Below are 18,934 nucleotides of genomic sequence, written 5' to 3'. Positions count from 1 at the left end.
GATGGCCGGGAAGGAACACAACACACCAGTGCTACATTGACCTCTTAAACTGCAAAGGTCCATTAAGTTTATATTATTGTGAAGACGTTTCATAAATTAGGCCACACCCACTATGCTTCAAATGAGAAGGTTCTTTGTCAGAATATCATAACCCAAAAAAATCATCCAACAGAAATATCGTCCTAATTATCGTATACAAAATCTTCATCCCATTGGGTGTACATTTTCTATTACTAACTCCAGTGGGTTATATTTTTGTAAACCATATTTGCGATACAATATTTCTATCAGATGATATTTTGATTATGATATTCTGGTATTATACCAAGTGAGAAAGTCATTTTTTTTCTTCCATAGCATTGATACCCACTTAGGCAAATCCTATGATGTGGTGAATTTGAAGCTTAAATGGGACTCAAAAATCTGGCTATGCTTTTGTGGGCATCCTTGACAACCAGCTTTTGTCCCACTAGAAGATTTGGAGTTCTGAAAAGTGACTAAGTCAAAAGAGAACATGACTGGGTGTAAGCAGGAAAGGTATCCCAGCCAAGGGGAAAGTTTGGTCGCGACCATTTTTAACTGTGTCCCACTCTGACCTTTTGGTGCCAAAACACGTTGCTTTATCAGGACCTCACAAAAGATATAAGCCCCATTGAGTCATTTCAAGTTACATTGTCCTGTTTTGTCCTAGGCAAGATGAGCATGAAGAAAAATAGTAAGGAGCATGGCAAATGGACTGCCAATCCACAAGGACTGATATTTCCCAAACAGGTGGAGGACTGCCTGCCTTATTTAGAAATCCCACCCACTTCCTGATGTGGATTTCTGTGCTGTAAAGGGAGCCACAACAATTTGCTGAGCAGGCATCATGATTAATGCACCTGACAGGCAAATCTTTTTATTCACTAAAAACAAATTCCCCAAGTAGGAATTTGTTTTATCTCAACAAAGAACAAACAGCCCCAATGCCAGGGAACTTTCTTCCTTCTTGTGGGAGTTATTTATTGATTTCCCTGCCTGTGTCTCATGCATCACATGGTGAATATGTGCAAGGAAAATGAGTGACGGTCATCCAGAGATCGTGTTGTGGGTGAGTTGCTGAGTCAGGAGTGACCATCAGCGGAGCCATCAAAGGGTCTGTCAATAGCAACCCAGTGGTTTGTTTGCCTCTTAAAACAGCAGTAGCATCTGGCAATGCTCACCGTGGGGGGTGGGTGTGAGGGGTTGCATGGGAGGATTCACAGGGGTGTCACTCGGATCACGGGGAAATAAAAAATACAAAATTAACTTAAGTTTCCGCCAGGCCCTGCTTTTTCTCGACTCCTGCTCTCCTGGCTTGGACAGGAACCGGATGCAGGCAGCCAGGTTCCTTCCCCTAAGCCAATCACAATGCTACAAACAGCATTGTGATTGGTCGGGATGCCACACAGCCAGTGGCTAATGCGGTGGCCATTTTCTCCAAGCAAGCTGCAATGCATCCTGCATCGATAAGAGCAGAGTGTGCATGACTGGTTTGGGCGGCTCAAGATGGCGACCGAACAGTCTTTGAGCACTCAGAAGATGGCAAACCACTCCTCCCCTGCACTGCTCAAAGAGCAGTACAGACCCGCCTGCAATGTGCAAAGCAAACATAAAATGGTAATAACTTTTAATTATTACCATTTTATGCTTTGGCTTTCTTGCACTGCGAGAGAGCAGTGGGGTGACGGCCGTCGGCCCTAGTGGAGGAGCCGCCCCTATGAAACAGTGGAGGTACTTCAAATTGGGAAGGGCACAGCTGGGTAATGAAGTTTCTCCTGCTCTGCCAAACCCCTAACTTAGGTTCTACGTTAAACTGTGAAGCAAGCCAGTGGGAAAAGTTAGTACAGTGAAACAAGTGGTGAAGTGACTTTGGTGGCTACATCTGGTGCCACGCTGACCTTTTGGAGTTAAAAATTACACTGCCAGAGGGTCCCCCATCTTCATTGCTTATGACCTTGTGTAGACCTCGCCTGCCACACTGCCCTGCCACATCCAGTTGGAGGATTTTGGCTTCAACTTGCAAACTAAATCATTATTATAACTCTGGTGATCCACTAGTCACAACACCTATAAACTACAATCAGCATTTCTCTGTTTCTTGGAGCATATTGACTTTTACATGTCACAAATTCATAACTCCTAACCCTCTCGTCTGACTTTTATAATTTTGGTGTTATTGCACATATTCATTCTTCATTTTTGTACTATAATGGTTTGGACATTTTTAGTGATTCCCTTTTTGACTTGAATGCTGCTCTGGTGCTGCTCTTACTTCATAGCTCAATTGCTGGTGGTCTCGGAGGCAAGATGGCGTCTGACTGACTTCGCCGTGAGGAGGCTCCGCTGAGTCTCCCCCGAATTGAGCTTTGAAGCAAGACCGGTGAACGGAGATGCCAAGTGCATAACCTCCCGGTATCTGATGAGAGTGATGAACTCACCTAAAATCAAAGGGAAAGCCTTGGAGTAATAATGCAGCTGAAGACCACGATTGAGCAAAATCCACCGATGCTCCTTATCGCTGTATTCTATCCCTGCCGCGATGACGCAGCACACGCTTGGTGCTCCTGGATGGGGCTTGACCTGCGCGGCTCTCTCATGTCTTCGTTTCAGAGGTCTGTCGAACGAGCTGGCTGATCTCCGTGTGGTTCAGAGGAGACAATCACGTACCCTGGGCTGCACCCGATTCAGGAACAGAGACGACGGTGGCAGATTGAATAACTGTGGCAGAACCGTGATACTTTGTTGCACCCGGGACACCTACCAGCAGTCTGCCCAAGTGAGGATGAGCAGCAAAGGGGTGAGAGGAGGCAAGGCCGTCTCTCTATCCATACCGCCTGGCGCAGCTCAACCGAGCACCTCACTCGGATCTACACGCTTGGGTAAGAAGCTGGAGAATGCAAGCATGGGTGCAAGAGGCAAAGGAGGGGGCAAGAAAGGGGAACGTTTTGCAAAACTCTGCAGGAGAAAGAGAATGATTTAGACACTAATTCCATGGGGGAAAAAGACTAATACTAGATTACCCAAAGAATCTGACAATTTGCAACCTTTAATCTCCAACAGTTTTGTGGTAGCTGGAGGCCTGGGGAGCAGTAAACAAGGTATAGGCAGCGACCAGAGGGCAGGCCCAGTTACTCCCGCAGGGGATGGTTCAGTGGAGGCAATCAATATAATCGCAGGGGGAACTGATGGCTCCAAAGATAATATGGCAAACAGCCACAGTAGCCCTCCCTCACAAATGAACTCCATGAACTCCATCACCCCGGCTAAAGGCGCTACTGGCAGTACTACCCTACCCCCTCCAGTGCTGCATGATGCTCAATCACTATTAGATTGGAGCCAGATGACACCAGACAATCAAGACAAGTTCTTTTCACTAACTGAAAAATCTGAAATAACAGACAGTAGTATTTCTTTGTCAAGCGGGGAAAAAGGCAATAAATGGTATTGTAGCCCTAACACCGGCAGTCATAGATCCAGATCTGGGACCAAAAGGCTACATAAAAAACGAAACTGACCGGACGCAAAGAGATAGTGTCGTGTCAGGGAATGAGAGCACCAGTGAGCTGAAATGGGACTACAACAACACCCCTCTCACACTGGTCCCATCCTCTCCCTTGGCTTCGGGGGCTACTCCAAAAAACAACCCTGTGAGCGGGGTAGTGGCGGCAATAAAACGGAAGACCTTGGTGAATCAATCAGTTGTGCTCAAGTCCATAAAAAGTTTCCAAGACGAGGTTAAGGCAGAGAGCCAACGTTCCCGCATAGCAGCTAAAAAACTGCAGGGTGCTATCCGAAAGGTGGGAAAAACCTGTGCCGACATAGCTGATCGAATGTCCTTGGTGGAGGGCAGGACGGAACAACTGGAAAAGGATGTATCGACACTTCAGATACAGCACCATGAGCATGAGGGGCTGGTAAAAGTTCCAGGAAGATGGAGGAACAAGAAAACTGGCAGAGACGCAACAACCTCCGCTTCCTAGGGATCCCGGAAGGCGCAGAGAAAGATGATCCTAGGAAATTCATGATCGGCTTGCTAAAAGGAGCGTTCCCAGAGCAGCAATCGTGGGACCTGGATAGGGAGGTTCAAAGAGCCCATAGATTTCCCCTGTTTCCTGGCAAGCACACATCCGCATCTCAACACCCTTGAGCCTTGTTGCTATTCTTTGGGAACTTTATCCTACGCCAAACCTTGTTTGACCTGGCCAGGCCAACAAAGAAACGGACATTCGAGGGAATAACCTTTTTTTCCAGACCCGATTTTGCCCACGCCACAGTAGTGTGGAGGCTTCAACAGCTCTTTGATCCTTTCCAGAAAATAGGGGCCGAAGTATATTATATATATGCAGAATCCGGCCTGACTGAAAATAGTCTTCAAGGGGGCCGTCCGCAGCTTTGGCTCCGAAATACAAGCACAAAACTATCTTGAGGAATTGGCGGGGCAAAAAAAAGGAATAAGCAGGTAAAATAATTCTTTCCTTATTTAAAAGGTCAAATGAACTGTCCACAGTTAGACAAGCTTCAATTTGAATTTTGAAGTACTGCTCTTGTCACTGTATCCGAGTTTCCTTCTGCTCTCTCTTTTCCCTTTCTTTAAAAGGGTGACGGGGGGGGTTTGCTTCCATGCTTGATGCTTGATGTATTTTAGTTGTCTTTTGCTTAGTTTCGTTGCTTTTTTGTCTTTTTCTTTTTTGTCTTTCTTTTACGGGGAGATCAATGTTACCTAAAGATATTTGCTTCTTTAAATGTATTGAGTAAGTTAAAATATAGATGTGGGGGGGGGGGCAGCAGGCTCACGGGGCTCTGCATGTCGGATGCCACACCCCTGCCAGGTAACCTCCAAAAGTGGTGGAGGGTGGGGGGTGGAGGGGAGCAGAAAGGAAAGGGTGCAGAAAAGGGAAAGAAAAAAGAAAAAAAATGGGAAGGTTGGGGTAGAGAAGGAATGAGGAAAAAAGGGAAGCTAAATCAGGGTTATATGTCTGGAACACTTTAACATAATAAGATGGGTCTAGTAAGAATATTATCTATGAACATTTGTGGGTTAAATGATGTTAAGAAAAGACAAATGGTGATGGTAGCACTGCAAGCCTGGGGGACAAATATTGTTTGTTTGCAAGAAACTCATGTCGAAGGGTCTCAAAGGCATATTCTCAATTCTCTAGGATATCGGCTGATATGTGCCACATCACAAGGAGCGAGGGTAAGGGGGGGGTTGCTATTCTAGCAAGGGGAAAGGGGTACATCTTTAACCATTCTAAAGCTGATAAATTCGGCAGCTAGGCAATCACAGAGTGTCAATATGGGAGTGGGCAGTTGACTTTATGTGCTATCTATGGAAGCAATCATGATGAGGCCTCAGTTATCGAAGAGATCTCAAATGAATTAATGCACTGGCCTTTCCCACTAATGCGTTGCGGGGATCTTAATATCAATTTTCCCCATAATTCGTCCCTAAATGATGACTGGCACTACACAGGGCGTTAACCCAAGGTTTTTAAGACATTGAAACAATTGTGCTGGAGTCACGGCCTAGTGATCCGACATACTTTTCCAACCCACATCTTACTCATTACTTCTTAATCTCTAACTCAATTAAATCTAAATGTCAGATAATGAAACTTCCCCGGATCCTGTCGGATCATAATTCTCTCATATGTTCTCTTGAGATGGACACTAATAATAATTTACCTAACACATGGACCTTCGACAAATCTCTGCTACTAGATGAGATTTACTGTAGTCATATGAGGGAGTGGATTCTAAATTTGTTATCTGATAATGAGGCAAGGGCTTCAGTTAAAGTTATCTGGGATACGCTAAAAGCAGGGATTCGTGGGGAGACTATTAAATAGTCTTTAAAAACTAATAAACAAGGGCGGGTAGCTTTACAGGGGCTGCAAGACAATCTGAGGAGGGCAGAGGAAGAGCTAATAGGCGGTACAAGTGACAGCTTATTCAGGAAAGAAGAAGTTGTAAAATTGCAGAACCAAGTAGGAATCGCAAAAGCTCAAATTTTGAATGTCTTTACTGAAAAAGCAATTAAGAAAGCACTAGCCCAAAAAGAGAGGGTTTATGAAGTCAATGAGCAAATTGGACATCAACTAGCAGTGCGTATGAGACAACAGGCTACCTCGAACTTAATCCGTGAAATTCAGGATCCCCAAGGGTCTCGGGTAGAGGACCCCAAACTCATAAGAGATGATTTCTGGCAGCTCTATCAAGACGTATACGCTGGAAATGGGCAGGCTGACCAGACAAACATTGAGGATTACCTGGATAACTCCAGACTTACTAAATTTGATATAGAGGATGCAAATAGCTTAGAGGAACTCCCCTCAGAGGGGGAAATCCTAGGGGTAATTAAAAATCTACCCGGAGGGAAAGCTACGGGGTTAGATTACATCCCATCAGAATGCTATGCCTTATTCCTATATCAGATTAAAATGGTACTGGTGGACCTTATTATGTATATTTTTAAAGAAGGCACCACACCCAATTCTTGGTCCAGGGTAAAAATAGTCATCTTTCTCAAAAAAATAAACCCCCCAAACAGCTCGGGTCGTATCGCCCCATTACCCTCATCAACTCAGATTGTAAAATTTATGCAAAAGTTCTAGCCAACAGAATCGCCCCTTTAATCCACAAAGTAATTTCGCCAAGCCAGCATGTTTTTTTTTCCTGGTAGATCTACCATTAACCACGGTCACCGGGTAATCACTCTGTTTGATGGTTTGGAGGGGGCAGGGGACCCTATGGCGCTAATTTAGCTGGATGCGGAAAAAGCGTTTGTTAGGGTCTTCTGGCACTTCCTTTGGGGTGCAATGGCTAGAATCAGGATACGAGGAGGGTATATCCGGGCAGTTCAAAAACTGTATATAAATCCCAGGGCTGTAGTAATGGTAAATGGCAGTCTAACAGAAGAGCTAATAATATCGCGTGGGACACGACAAGGCTGCCTGTGCTCTCCACTGCTCTTCGCGATCTATATAGATTCTTTCATCAGGCGACTAGAAGAGGATAGAGCAATTAGACTGGTAATTTTAAAATGCTTCCCCACGAAAACTCTAGCCTATGTGGATGATATCGCTGTTGTACCACTCGATCCAATCATGGCTATGCCCGCAATAGAGGAAGAGGCAAAACAGTTTGGAGAATTGTCTGGATATGCACTTAATCGGGGGAAAACCCAGATTTTTCTAAATTAAAATTGTAGGGTGAGGGATAATCGGGTGGCGGAACAAGCAACTTATCTAGGCATCTGTATTACATCTGACCTTGAAACCTGGTCAATGCCAATCTAAAACCGATAACCGCTGTAATACAGAAAGATCTAAAACGCCTAGATAACTTACACCTCTCTGTTATAGGCAGAGTAAATGCAATTAAGATGGTCTTCTTCCCTAAAATGTTGTATCTACTGAGAGCTATCTGATTAGAATTTTCGGCCTCCTGGCTGAAATCAATTGAGCGGATGTTTTCCAGCTTCATCTGGGCATATTCATAACCACGGCGTGCCCAGAAGCTCCTTACCCTCCAGAAAGATCGTGGCGGCCTAGGTCTCCCGAATTTACAAGCTTATTACTGAGCAACTGTACTCCTTTATAGCAAGGAACTGCTGGGAAATAACGGGGAAAATGGAGAAAGGGATGCCTACACACCATCTACTTTCCAATTGCTGCTAGGTAGGGAGAGCAGTGGGTACTGGTGGAGACATATATATGACAGCTACCACAAAAAAGTTACATTTAAAACACTACTTAGCGGGTTTAAAGTATGGAAAACATTTAGGAAAATGCTGGGGATAGGTAGACTCTCATTTTACACACCTATAAAAAACAACCCTGACCTGCCTGCAATCTTTAACGACAATTATATGCTTAAATGGCATGAAGCAGGGATTAGTCAGGTAGGCTGCCTCCTTTCCACTGTTGGGATATACTCCTTTGAAGAATTAAAAAATAAATTCGGATTAGACTGGCACAACTTTTTTAAATATCTCCAAATCAGAGATTTTCTGACGCGATAGACAGGTGGGAGTGGGGGTATGGGCAAAATAAAATTAATAGACACACTAATATCTGGTGCAAGGAATAAGATTGGGGACATATACCTACACATTATTGCGATGTTTCCTGACAATATGGAAAAAATATCTCTGAAATTGCTAGAGAAAGCAGACATATCGAATAATGAGTTTAACTATGCCTTTGAAATGTCACAACAATTTTAATGTCTACCAAACTCCAGGCACAATTTTTTAAAACATGCTTCTTTTTTATACTACACGCCGGATAGAATAGCTAAATGGGGGTCTGGGGTGAGCACAGCTGCCCTAGGTGTAAACTTTATTGTGCGGTTGCATACATATTTTCTCCACCTGCGAGGGACTAAAAGCGGTCAAACAAGTAATAGAGAAATTCCTCTCTACAATTTTAAATAATACAATTGTACTATCCAATGGGAGCATCTTACTGGGGGCTGCAGATCCTGAAAGCCCCGATATAGGCCATGAACTCATCTTTATTGCAATGGCAGTCTTTAGGCTTTGCATTGCCTCTGCATGGCGGAATGACAATGCTCCATCATGTCAACAATGGTTAGCCAGATTCCTTGCTATTGTAAACATAGAAGTTGCCATATATAAACGCAAAAGCAAGAAACAACGGAAAAAAGGCCTAACAATTTGGACTCCCCATATAGCTTGGCGTCAAACTCTAGGCTTTATAGAGTGAGGTGCACGCGTAAAAGACTTAAAAAACAATGAGATATGGACAGTACAAGACAAGCAGGGTATTTTCTCTTGGTTCCTTGCTTTTGTTTTACTAAACTGTTCATTGTATATAATCAAGTATCCCTTCATGTAACTTTTTGTACACTGTATATATTCCTTCTCTGTGTACTAATTCTTGTATAAAAATGGCACACGTATCTGTTAGTCCTGGGGAGGCGGGGGATGGGAGGGTTTGGGGTAAAATGTAGTTGCTGTAAAATCTGAATAAAGATATTTTTTTTTAAAATAGCTCAATTGCTTGCTGAGTGTCCTCCCTCTTTGGCCCTCCCACTTGGTTTCTAATGTAAAATGTTATTATACCAGTCCACTTCCATCTTCTGTATACCTCCTTTTTGATTGATTTTTAGAATAAGGAGAACATGTGTATTCTGTTTCTCGCTGTTCCTTTGTAAGTGGCATAATAAGGCTTGAAGCTTTTCGCCCAATTTTTTACTTTTTTCGAATGGAGGGATTAAATCACTTTTTTTCCCCATCTCCTACAATTATGAAATCTGAATCGGATGACTATTTCATAATCCGAGTTCTCTTAAGGAGTTTCATGTCATTTGTGAAAACCCTGCATGAACATGTACTTTTTCTATGATGCTTCCCAAGTTTTACCAGATATAACACTTAGATTTAGTGATCACTAATGTCCCAATTCATCCCTTTCATAGTATTGTAGCTTACTTGATTTTAGACTTCAGGAATTTCATTCTGAGAGTGCTTCCTTCTTCTTTCTATTTATAACTGAGTCTCTTATTCTGCACTCCTGCTCTTCCTGAGGTTACATTCTATGCCAAGACTTACAGCATTATTATTTCTGAACATCTAGTTTTCTCACACAGACAAGTTGATGTTGCATCTGTAAAGAGTTCCTTAAAGTGTTTTTCAAATTCTAATGAAGCATTCAGAATGTTCTCCTGGGTGTTCAAACATTTATTCAAGGATCACCTCATGTCCACCTGGGACACCCAAGTCCTGAGCTCTTCATTTGTGGTGCTCTTACTGGCCAATTTCATATTTAACTTTCGGTCAGGAGTAGGCTGTGTCTTCTCTGCAAAAGGAGCTGTGATTAGTAGTGGGGCTCTCTCTTCCCAAATTGCTTTGGCGTACTGGTCACTTTTGACTCAAATCAGCACTACATTTCATTGGAATAGGTGCAGGGTGATTCACTCAATAAGTCTCAGAGTCATGAATGGCAACATCAGTGATATAGGACCATGTCAAATTGTCAAAAAGTCTGGTTTTGAGGTGTGTCTCATTCATTACTGGTACTAGATGACAACATTTGACAGCTGGTACTCAAAGGTTCTACTACTTTAACATATAAATTCAATGAATCTTTCCTTCTGGCTTTCTCTGCTGCCTTACACCAAGAGATTTAACATTTTCATTGTACTCCTTTACAAAATGAGTGAGAAAAAAACATCGAGAACAAGGAGAGATTCATAAGGAGTTAAAGTCTTAACAATATGGACTTTCTGAGCTAGATTTTTGAGCTGCTCCTCCATTATGGTCAGTCCTTTTTCTGCCTAAGGCCGGTTATTGTTATTTTCATCTTCCTCTAATTTAGAATTCGCAAAAAGTGTATATCCTATTTAGACCGTTGAGCGGTATGGAGTCCTAAGTGGTCCAACCTTTGCTGATCAAAGAATCCACGTGATAACCTCTTTCACTCTCTAACTACAATTAGGACTGCCTAGATGCTGATGTAGTTTACTTGAGGCAAGGATGTGATCCACTTATGGAGTTTTATCACTTGAATAAGGTTGGAGATTGATATAAAAGGATTAATAGAATGAGAGTTCTTGGACTGTGACACTGGGGCAGTTTCCTTGTTGCTCTCTCTGTCCACCTCAAAGCTTCTTCTTCTCTATCTGCTTCTCTCCAAAATTGTGAGTGGGCGGATGTATGACGGTACGACGCATACCGTCACAACGCGTGCTTTAACAACGCATCCCTTACAACGCGTGCTTTAACAACGCATCCCTTACAACGCAAGTCGTTACTACGACTTGCGTTGGGGGCACGGATTGAGAATAGTATAATTTACTATTCTAACACCAGTCCCCGTGGACACTAGGGAAGGTGTTGGTATAGTAAATATACTATTCTTAATCCTCTAGCGCCCTCCAGCGCAAGTCGTGGTTACGACTTGCGCTGTAATGGACGCGTTGTTAAAGTAAAATCCGCGTGGTAAAGGATGTTTCCCTGAGTGGGCTTATAAAACAAAATTATTTTCTGCCAATATTTTGAGCATCTAAATCACACACAGATAATCTTTGTGTGAAGATACATTGTCCTCTTTTGGAAAGAATAAAGTCTTGTTGATTTGCAGAGAATATTGCTGAGTTAAGCATAAAGGACAAGATAGAAAGATTCACCTCAATTTTATTAATTGTGTCTCCCTGTAATAGTCTACAGCCGGGTAAAACAAAGAGAACACCAAGAGCAAATTAGCTCAAAACCCCCTTGAGACCCTGGCGAGAACCAGGACAAGATTCAGTGTTGAGGTGGGGATGCAAACAAAATGTAAATTCAGAACTAAATAAATAAAGTGATGAAACTGTGACACATAGAGACTGACACAAGCAATTACTTCACCACTCAGGCTTACATGAACTTATGTGAAAAGTCATGAAGAGTCAGAATGAGCAGCAAAAATCAGTAAAGAGAGAAGTCTGTGAAGTTTGTACAAGGTGTTGTAAATGCGTTGGCAACAGAGACCTCACCTTGCTGCACACCAGTTTCAAAGGTGTCCCTCCACTTCAGGGTTAAGGACTTCTGAGGGATTTCACACCTTCCAGTGCCCCATGAAGTGTTTAATGTATGCTGAATAACAGTTAAACTGATGGAACCATTGGGGCTGCTGATGAAATGCATCCACATGCAAAACCACAGTATACATGACAAGTTGTGTTGTCCTCCAGCGCACGCGTGTTGTAGTGCAGGCATGCATCAGAAAGCTGCTTCCATCAGGCACCTCTTCCAAGACCATTTTTTAAGTGACAGAAATGCTGCTGCTGGTAAGCAATGACAAAAATGCTCCTAGTTAGCACTTTGGCTCTCCCACTGTGGTCACCTGTTACTAGATACCAGAATTAGGAGGCATGGAACACATAATTCAGACCGTGAGGGTGGTACCACAAAAGTAAAGAGAATATTTGGGCTTCTTAACGAGCCTATCAAAAATGCACAATACATTTGCGCTGCAGCCATTACTAGGAAGTCTTCACATGAGCACATTCTGGGTGCCATTGCATCCTTCACCACATGGGATTCCAGGAAGGAGAGTCTCCCCTCACAGTCTTTCATTGCAATTCTCTTTTATTCCTCAACATGATTCCTGCACATTCAAACCGTCCAAAATTTAAACCTAGACATACAACATCTCAAAAACTAACACCAGTGCACAGAAGCTAACTGCAGCTTATATGTTTGAATATGCAAATGATTGGAACTGGTGATCTGCTTTATGCTGGTCTTAAACCAGAAGTAAAAATAATTTACCTTAAAAATGAAGAAGAGGTACAGAACTACATGAAAAAATACCCTCCGCTTGTCCAACATGAACAATGCAACTTCTTTTACGGCAATGTTTTTCTGTCACCCTTGCTGGGCCACCCCCTAGAGCTGTCACACTGAAGCACATGGGGCTGGCACCTTATTCTGGTAGGTGACACACCTCTTGAAAGCAATAATAAATAACCCAGGGCCACTTCTTGTTGCCTGTTGACACCTTTAAAGAGTAGCAATTCCCCTTTCAATTCTTGGGTTTCAAAATCAATGTACACGCAGAAAATTAAGGTATGTAGGCATGGTTCAGTAACAAGTTAACTTAACCTGAGTGCACTCTGCCAGGAGTTATGTTGATGTTAGCTCGCTCTAATCTCATCTGAGACCTCCATCAGACACTGGTGAAAACTTCCCACAAACATATTTTCAATAACACCACACACATCTCACGAGACCTTTCTAACATTTGATACAATATCCTCTTAGTTATTATGTAAATAATAATGAAACGGCCCTTAATTCAGGAATGTATCACTTTATGTGTTTAATGATCTCTGTCAGAGACAGCAACCGTGCCAAACTGGCACACTGAGGCTTAACAAAGTATATTGACATTTTCCATGCCTGAGTTAATTTTGTTCCCATTAGATCCATTTTAGGGGTGACTATTTACTACCTATAGCTTAATCTCCCTACTTTCCAGCCACAGAGTTTTAAAGTCTGCACAGTAGACGCTATTTCTTGGTGTAAGAAGCAGAGAAATATTTTCATCTGAAATTAGTTTGCATATATTAAGCGCCATATTTTGTTCGTCATTAGTAAACATGTTCCTTACCCTATGCTTTTTATTATATTTTCCATTCTTTAGCTTACATATTTTGTTTTAGTTTTGTGCCTTTTGAGTAATACCTGATGATTTATTTATTTATCTATTTAGTTGACGAATTTGTAATGGGCATAGCTGCCCCAGCGCAAACCACAGACTCCAAGGCAAGAACCAGAAAACAGATGGATTATGGCTTCCTGGAATGCAAGATGGTTTTAGATAACTCTGATGGAAACAGGAAGCGAGTTCCAGAGTTGTGTGGCCAGGCTGAGAAAGGAGCGGCCACCCGCTCTGGCTTTCAAGACACGCGGGATGCAGACCAGCGCTGAGTCGGCAGATCCCAAAGGACGCCGTGGCACGTAGAACTCTAACAGACCTGCCAATCCCACGGGTGCCTGAAGCGACAAGATCTTATGTGCCAAACAGAGCGCCTTAAATTGAATGCGCTTCTCCACAGGCAACCAGTGGAGTTTACGAAGTACGTGAGAAACAGAGCATGATTTAGGAAGGGCCACCAGGATGGGAGCAGCTGCATTCTGTGCTCTCTGAAGACGCTTAACACTAGCCTTGTTTGCGCCCAAGTAGAGGCAATTACCATAATCCAGTCTAGACAGGATTGTAGCCTGAATAATGGTTTGGCGTACTTTTGAAGGAAAAAAACCCAGCAGCGTCTTCAAGCCACGCAGGAGCCCAAAACAAGCCCCAGCCACTACCTTAGATTGGAAGTCAAATGTCAGGTCACTATCAAACCAACTGCCTAGATTTTTCACTATCTCCTTAGGCAGGGGGACAGGTTTCAGGTGGTCCGACCAGCATTGCACGGACCACAACCCTCGATCTTTCCCAAACAATAGGATCTCGGACTTACTGGCATTCATCTGCAAACAGTTTAACACCATCCAGTCCACAACAGCTGAGAGATCCTCTTTAAACTTGGTCAAATTAGTGCACCTTTTTTTTGAAAACGCGATCACCAGCTGGGTGACTTCAGCGTACGACACTGATAAACCCCTTCCCTTCGCCAACACGGCCAAAGGCTGGACGTAGATGTTGAACAGTAGGGAGCTTAACAGTGAACCCTGCGGCATCCCCTCATGCAAGGCAAACTCTTGGGAGTGGAAAGGAGGCACAAGAACTTGAAAACACCTCCCACCCAGAAAAAAACAGAGCCAACTCAGAGCCGCATCCCTAATGCCTATTTCCTGCAGGCGTCTTAAAAGTATCGCATGGGAGACGGTATCAAAAGCGGCACTTGGCTGACTCCGCAGGGTTCAAGGAAGGTTTCTTGAGTAGCGGAGTGACCTTAGCATGTTTCCAAGCACTCAGTACGGAAGATGATGCCAAAGAAAGATTGACCAAATCAATATTCAACGGGGAGAGGAAAGTGTGGAACTGACGGAAGTGAGCAGGTGTCAACGGATCGGCCGGCCAACCCAATTTGATCTTCAGACAGAGGGCCTCAAACTCCAACTGTGACAGCGGAGGAAAGGAAGACAGGGTATTTTCCCTGATAGAACACATGGCCCTTAAACCCCCCACCTCAAGGGTCAAAGTCGTGGTGGGTAAACCTTGGTAAATCTTTTCGACCTTGTTCACAAAGTACCGAGCCAACTCGTTGCACTGATGAACAGAGGAGATCGATGAGGACCCAATAGTGCCACTGATCTTCATGCCCTTCAGCACCGAGAAGATCGTCTTGGCGGGGTTGGTACTGGCCAGGATTTTATTGGCCACAAACTCCGCTCGAGCTCGCTGAATAAGCTTATGATACTGTTTAATGGCGGCTCGATATTCACTTTTTGCCACCCTATCGTAAGAGCGTCTCCAAGCACGTTCCAGCTGCTTGCAGCCCTTTTTGGCTGTGACTAGTGAGTCACTAAACCAAGGGTTAGATGGCCTGCGGGATTTCCCTCCCAGCCTAGCCAGGATACAGCTATCCAGGCCTAGGGTTACCCACTCGTTGAAGCAGGAATTTGCCGCCTCAATATCCGGTGGCAGCTGGGGCCTATGGCTAGACAGCCATGCAGAAAGACAGCCTGAGTCTAACTTATGCCAAGGGCGTTTTAAGACTGGTGCAGGATGAGTCAGATCGCCTTTTTCCAGCAACCGCAATGAAAAAGAGACCAAGAAATGGTCGGTCCAAGCCTGCGGGATGGGCGGCAAAATCGTGAGGGAACTTAAGTTGGAGAAAATGTGATCCAGCAGGTGGCCAGCCACATGAGTACCCGCCCGAACCTGCTGGATCATCTGATAGGTCTCCAGGTCCGCCAGGAAACTGGAGATCACAGTCTTCCCACAATTCTCAATGTGGAGGTTGAGGTCCTCTAAGATAATAAAATTTGCTGCCCTGCACGCATGTTGTGTGACTTTATTCAGCAGATCTTCTCTAAAAGGGCTAGAAGGGCCTGGCGGGCGGTAGATGAGGAGACCGGTCATAGTGAGATTGAAATTCAGTGTGATTTTAAACAAAGCACTTTCGCAGCCAACAATGTTTTCCTTGCTGAGGGAGCAGTTGTAAAAACCTTAGCAATGATAGCAATGCTGCCACCTCTACCGACCCCTCTACATATGCTGTACAACCTGTAGCCAGGAGGAAGGGCCAACCATGGCTCTGCCACCGAATCCGGCATAAGCCAAGTCTCGGTCAGGAATAAAACATTCGGGATCTCCTCTGTTAGAAGATCGAAAACCTCGCCATAGTGTTTCGCGAGTGACCTACAATTGAGACTAAGAAACTTAAGGTCAGTGCAATCTCCTGGGCGGGGGATCGAATTCTTAGATGGAAGATGGAAGGCACAGCACTTACAATTGAAAGCGCTATCCTGCGGGGCCCAAGCTGGGGAGGAACACTTGGCTTCCAAAGTCAATAGCTCGTCACGCAAATACGTGGTGCGAGCGGCAGTAAAATAGGCAGGAGTCCTGGCGACTAGCGACGGACGGGCGCGGACGGGCTCAGACGGGCTTGCCTTTGGCGCGCCTATGATGCACCCGCTGTGCGTGTCTGCTGCGCGGTCGCGGCTGTGCCGTTATTTCAAGCCTCAGCGAAAAAAACAGCTGCCCCGCTGACCTGTGCACCACCCAAGATGGCGGTCTCGCTCAGACTGTCCTGTGCGAGATGCCACCTATCCCCCCGTCAAGCCACCACTCAGCCCTTCGCAGCCCTCTCCACCGCAACCGAGGAGCAGCAGCCATAGGTCCTTGTGATGAGGTAAATGCGATGCACAATTTAAAAGTTAAAAACGAAATGCAATTTTAAACATGCAGGCTAAAACATTACTAGCAGGACAAACAACAACTAGCTCCTGGCTCACGCCTCAGGAGTCTGGGATAAGAAGCTTACACCTTATTTTGTTTGTTTTCTAATGCCCCTTACACCAAACCCTTTTTGTTTCTATTTTGAGCACATCACATTCCACTTTATGTCCTGGATTGTTCTGGTGTATTCTCCTTTCCTAATTCTCCTGAAGAAAGGCTTTCTTGCGTCTCCCTCATCGAATACAGTGCTGTTCTGGAAAGCAGTCTTTTTTCACACTTTTAGGTGAAGCAAACTCTATAATAAGATGGCATTTAAATCTCAACATAAAAAAAACGGTGAAATGACTGTGCGCAATGGCAATAAAGTAATAATCATTTAAAGACCATTGTTAGGTCACGGCTCTAGACAGCACATGTACTGTCTTAAAGAGACATGTCTATACTTTGTGGGCTTCAGCCCACCCATAGGCTTCCCATTTGCTGACAACATTGTCGCTCTACTATTCTTTCTTCCTATTGGTCCATGGCATACATGTGTCATGCCTCTTCCAGTGTTTTGCCCTTCCCGAGAGCAAAGACCAATTACTACTATCCATCCTCTGCTCTCATTTAGGGACTCCATTCCCCACCTACCCTCCCTGCTTGTGCCTTCCTTTCCAGCCAGGTCTGTGTTTACTTTTTAGTGAGCTTCACCGTTCCCTGCACTTGTGTTTTCACTTTGGTAGGTTTCACATTGGCCTCGCTCCCTTTCTGGCCAGGTCTGTGTTTATTTATTAGTCAGCCTCATAGTTCTGTTTGCTCTACCCACCTTCAGAAGACACCAATAAGATAAGGCTGGGACGCGCACAGTGCAGCATGGGAGGGGTAGTCCATGTGTCAGGCCGCTGGGCCGCAAAGCCTGTTAAAAAAATATAACACCCTGGAACCCGGGCAACAACGCGGAAGTAGCAGTAGTCAACAAAGGGGTGGTGTGGTTTCGGCACTGGATGCATGCGAGGGGCATGAAAGAAAACATAATACAGAGCAGCATAAGTAAACAACTGAGAGTGCCCCCTTGTGATACGTGCAACTCTTTCAGCCAGTTCTAACTTTTTAGCCAAAAGCATTTTGTATGCAGGGCTTTTTCTACATACGCTTACAACAGTCAATAAAAACTACACACCATACAGTTATTTGGAAAGCCATCTGACTTTTTGAAGCCTGCTAACCCCCTGCAGCTTCCACCTCTCATTGTCCCCAACTCCAACTTTTGTGGTTCAACTTGAGTAGGATTTTATATATTATTTGAGTGGAAGTCTCACCCCTCTCTACTGAAAACCTAATTTCCTAGGGAAACATCACTTACAACAAAACTTTTACAACGCACTACCATTACAACGCGGTCATTACAATGCAAACCATTACAACGCATTGTGCTGGGGGGCGCTCTAGGATAGGGAATAGGTTAATTTACTATCCAATAACCTTCCCTAGTGTCCACGGGGACTGGAGTTGGAATAGTAAATTAAACTATTCACTATACAGCACCCAAAAGCGCTATGCGCTGTAATGGTATGCGATGTAAAAACCGCGTTGTAAAGGAAGGCGTTGTAATAGCCTGCGTTGTAACGTCATACATCCTTGCCCATATTAAGTATTTTGCCTATGTAATTGGAGTAATTCTTACCACAAATGAATGTCATGCTATATATTTGTAAAGCGCACTATAACCCACTAGGCATCACTGGTTACAGCAGAGATAAAGACTGTCCAGGGAATACATCTCTGATTTCCATTTGTTTCCACTGCCCTCTCTGGTCTAGAAATGCCCAGAATATTCATGAAAGCTCTACAGGGAAAATGCATGACTCCTGGGAAGAATATTATGTTTGGGTGGCTGGAAAGGCAGAAACTTAAGACGTATCTTCTGTCTTCACTTTCTCGCAACAAACTAAAGCCCTACAATAAATGATGGGGTGATTTTACCCGAAATGTTCATCATGCCTAGAACTATAGAACTCTCCTGAAGGAAACCAATGAATCAGTACACAGTAATCTGTCTAATACAGAGCGACTCATTGCAGACATCCTGCATCCGTAAGGATACTTGAAAATCATCGCCCAGTGAAACAAATATTATGAGGATGTGGAGCTCTATGGAGAGAGTAAGATGCCAAAGCTATGCGTGATCTATTTCCCTTTTTCATCGTTACATGGCTTGGCTTCTTTTTAAGGAACTGTTGGAGTTGGTTGTATGTTTTTTAAACCCAGAGGATCTGTCACAGTGTGATACATGCTCTGGGAGTAGTAGCATTTTATATATTTTTCCTTCCCAAATATCATCCACCTCCAAAAGTGTCTGATTGGGTGCATGTAAATGAGGACAAAAAAACAACCTGAGATAAAAAAAATATGTCAAACACATATTTCCCCACAACTTCGCATTTTGGCTCTTTTATTGGGGTTTTGAGTTTGTGCGGTGTGAGCGCGCTTGCATGATTGTTTATGTTTTAATGCCAGGGATTTGTATAAGAGGCCTATTTATGAAGTGTATATATATATTGTTT

The 18,934-nt window shown here is 43.9% G+C and overlaps 1 protein-coding gene across 1 annotated transcript in view; it reads right to left on the bottom strand.

The window, feature by feature from the left end:
• Positions 1-18,934, bottom strand: part of AFF2 (ALF transcription elongation factor 2) — a 971,857-nt gene that overhangs the window by 860,629 nt on the left and 92,294 nt on the right. The gene's annotated exons all lie outside the window — the stretch shown is intronic.

This window comes from Lissotriton helveticus, chromosome 4_1, assembly GCF_964261635.1.
Source record: "Lissotriton helveticus chromosome 4_1, aLisHel1.1, whole genome shotgun sequence".
NCBI lineage: Eukaryota > Metazoa > Chordata > Amphibia > Caudata > Salamandridae > Lissotriton > Lissotriton helveticus.
This window is presented reverse-complemented; position numbering and strand designations above follow the sequence as displayed.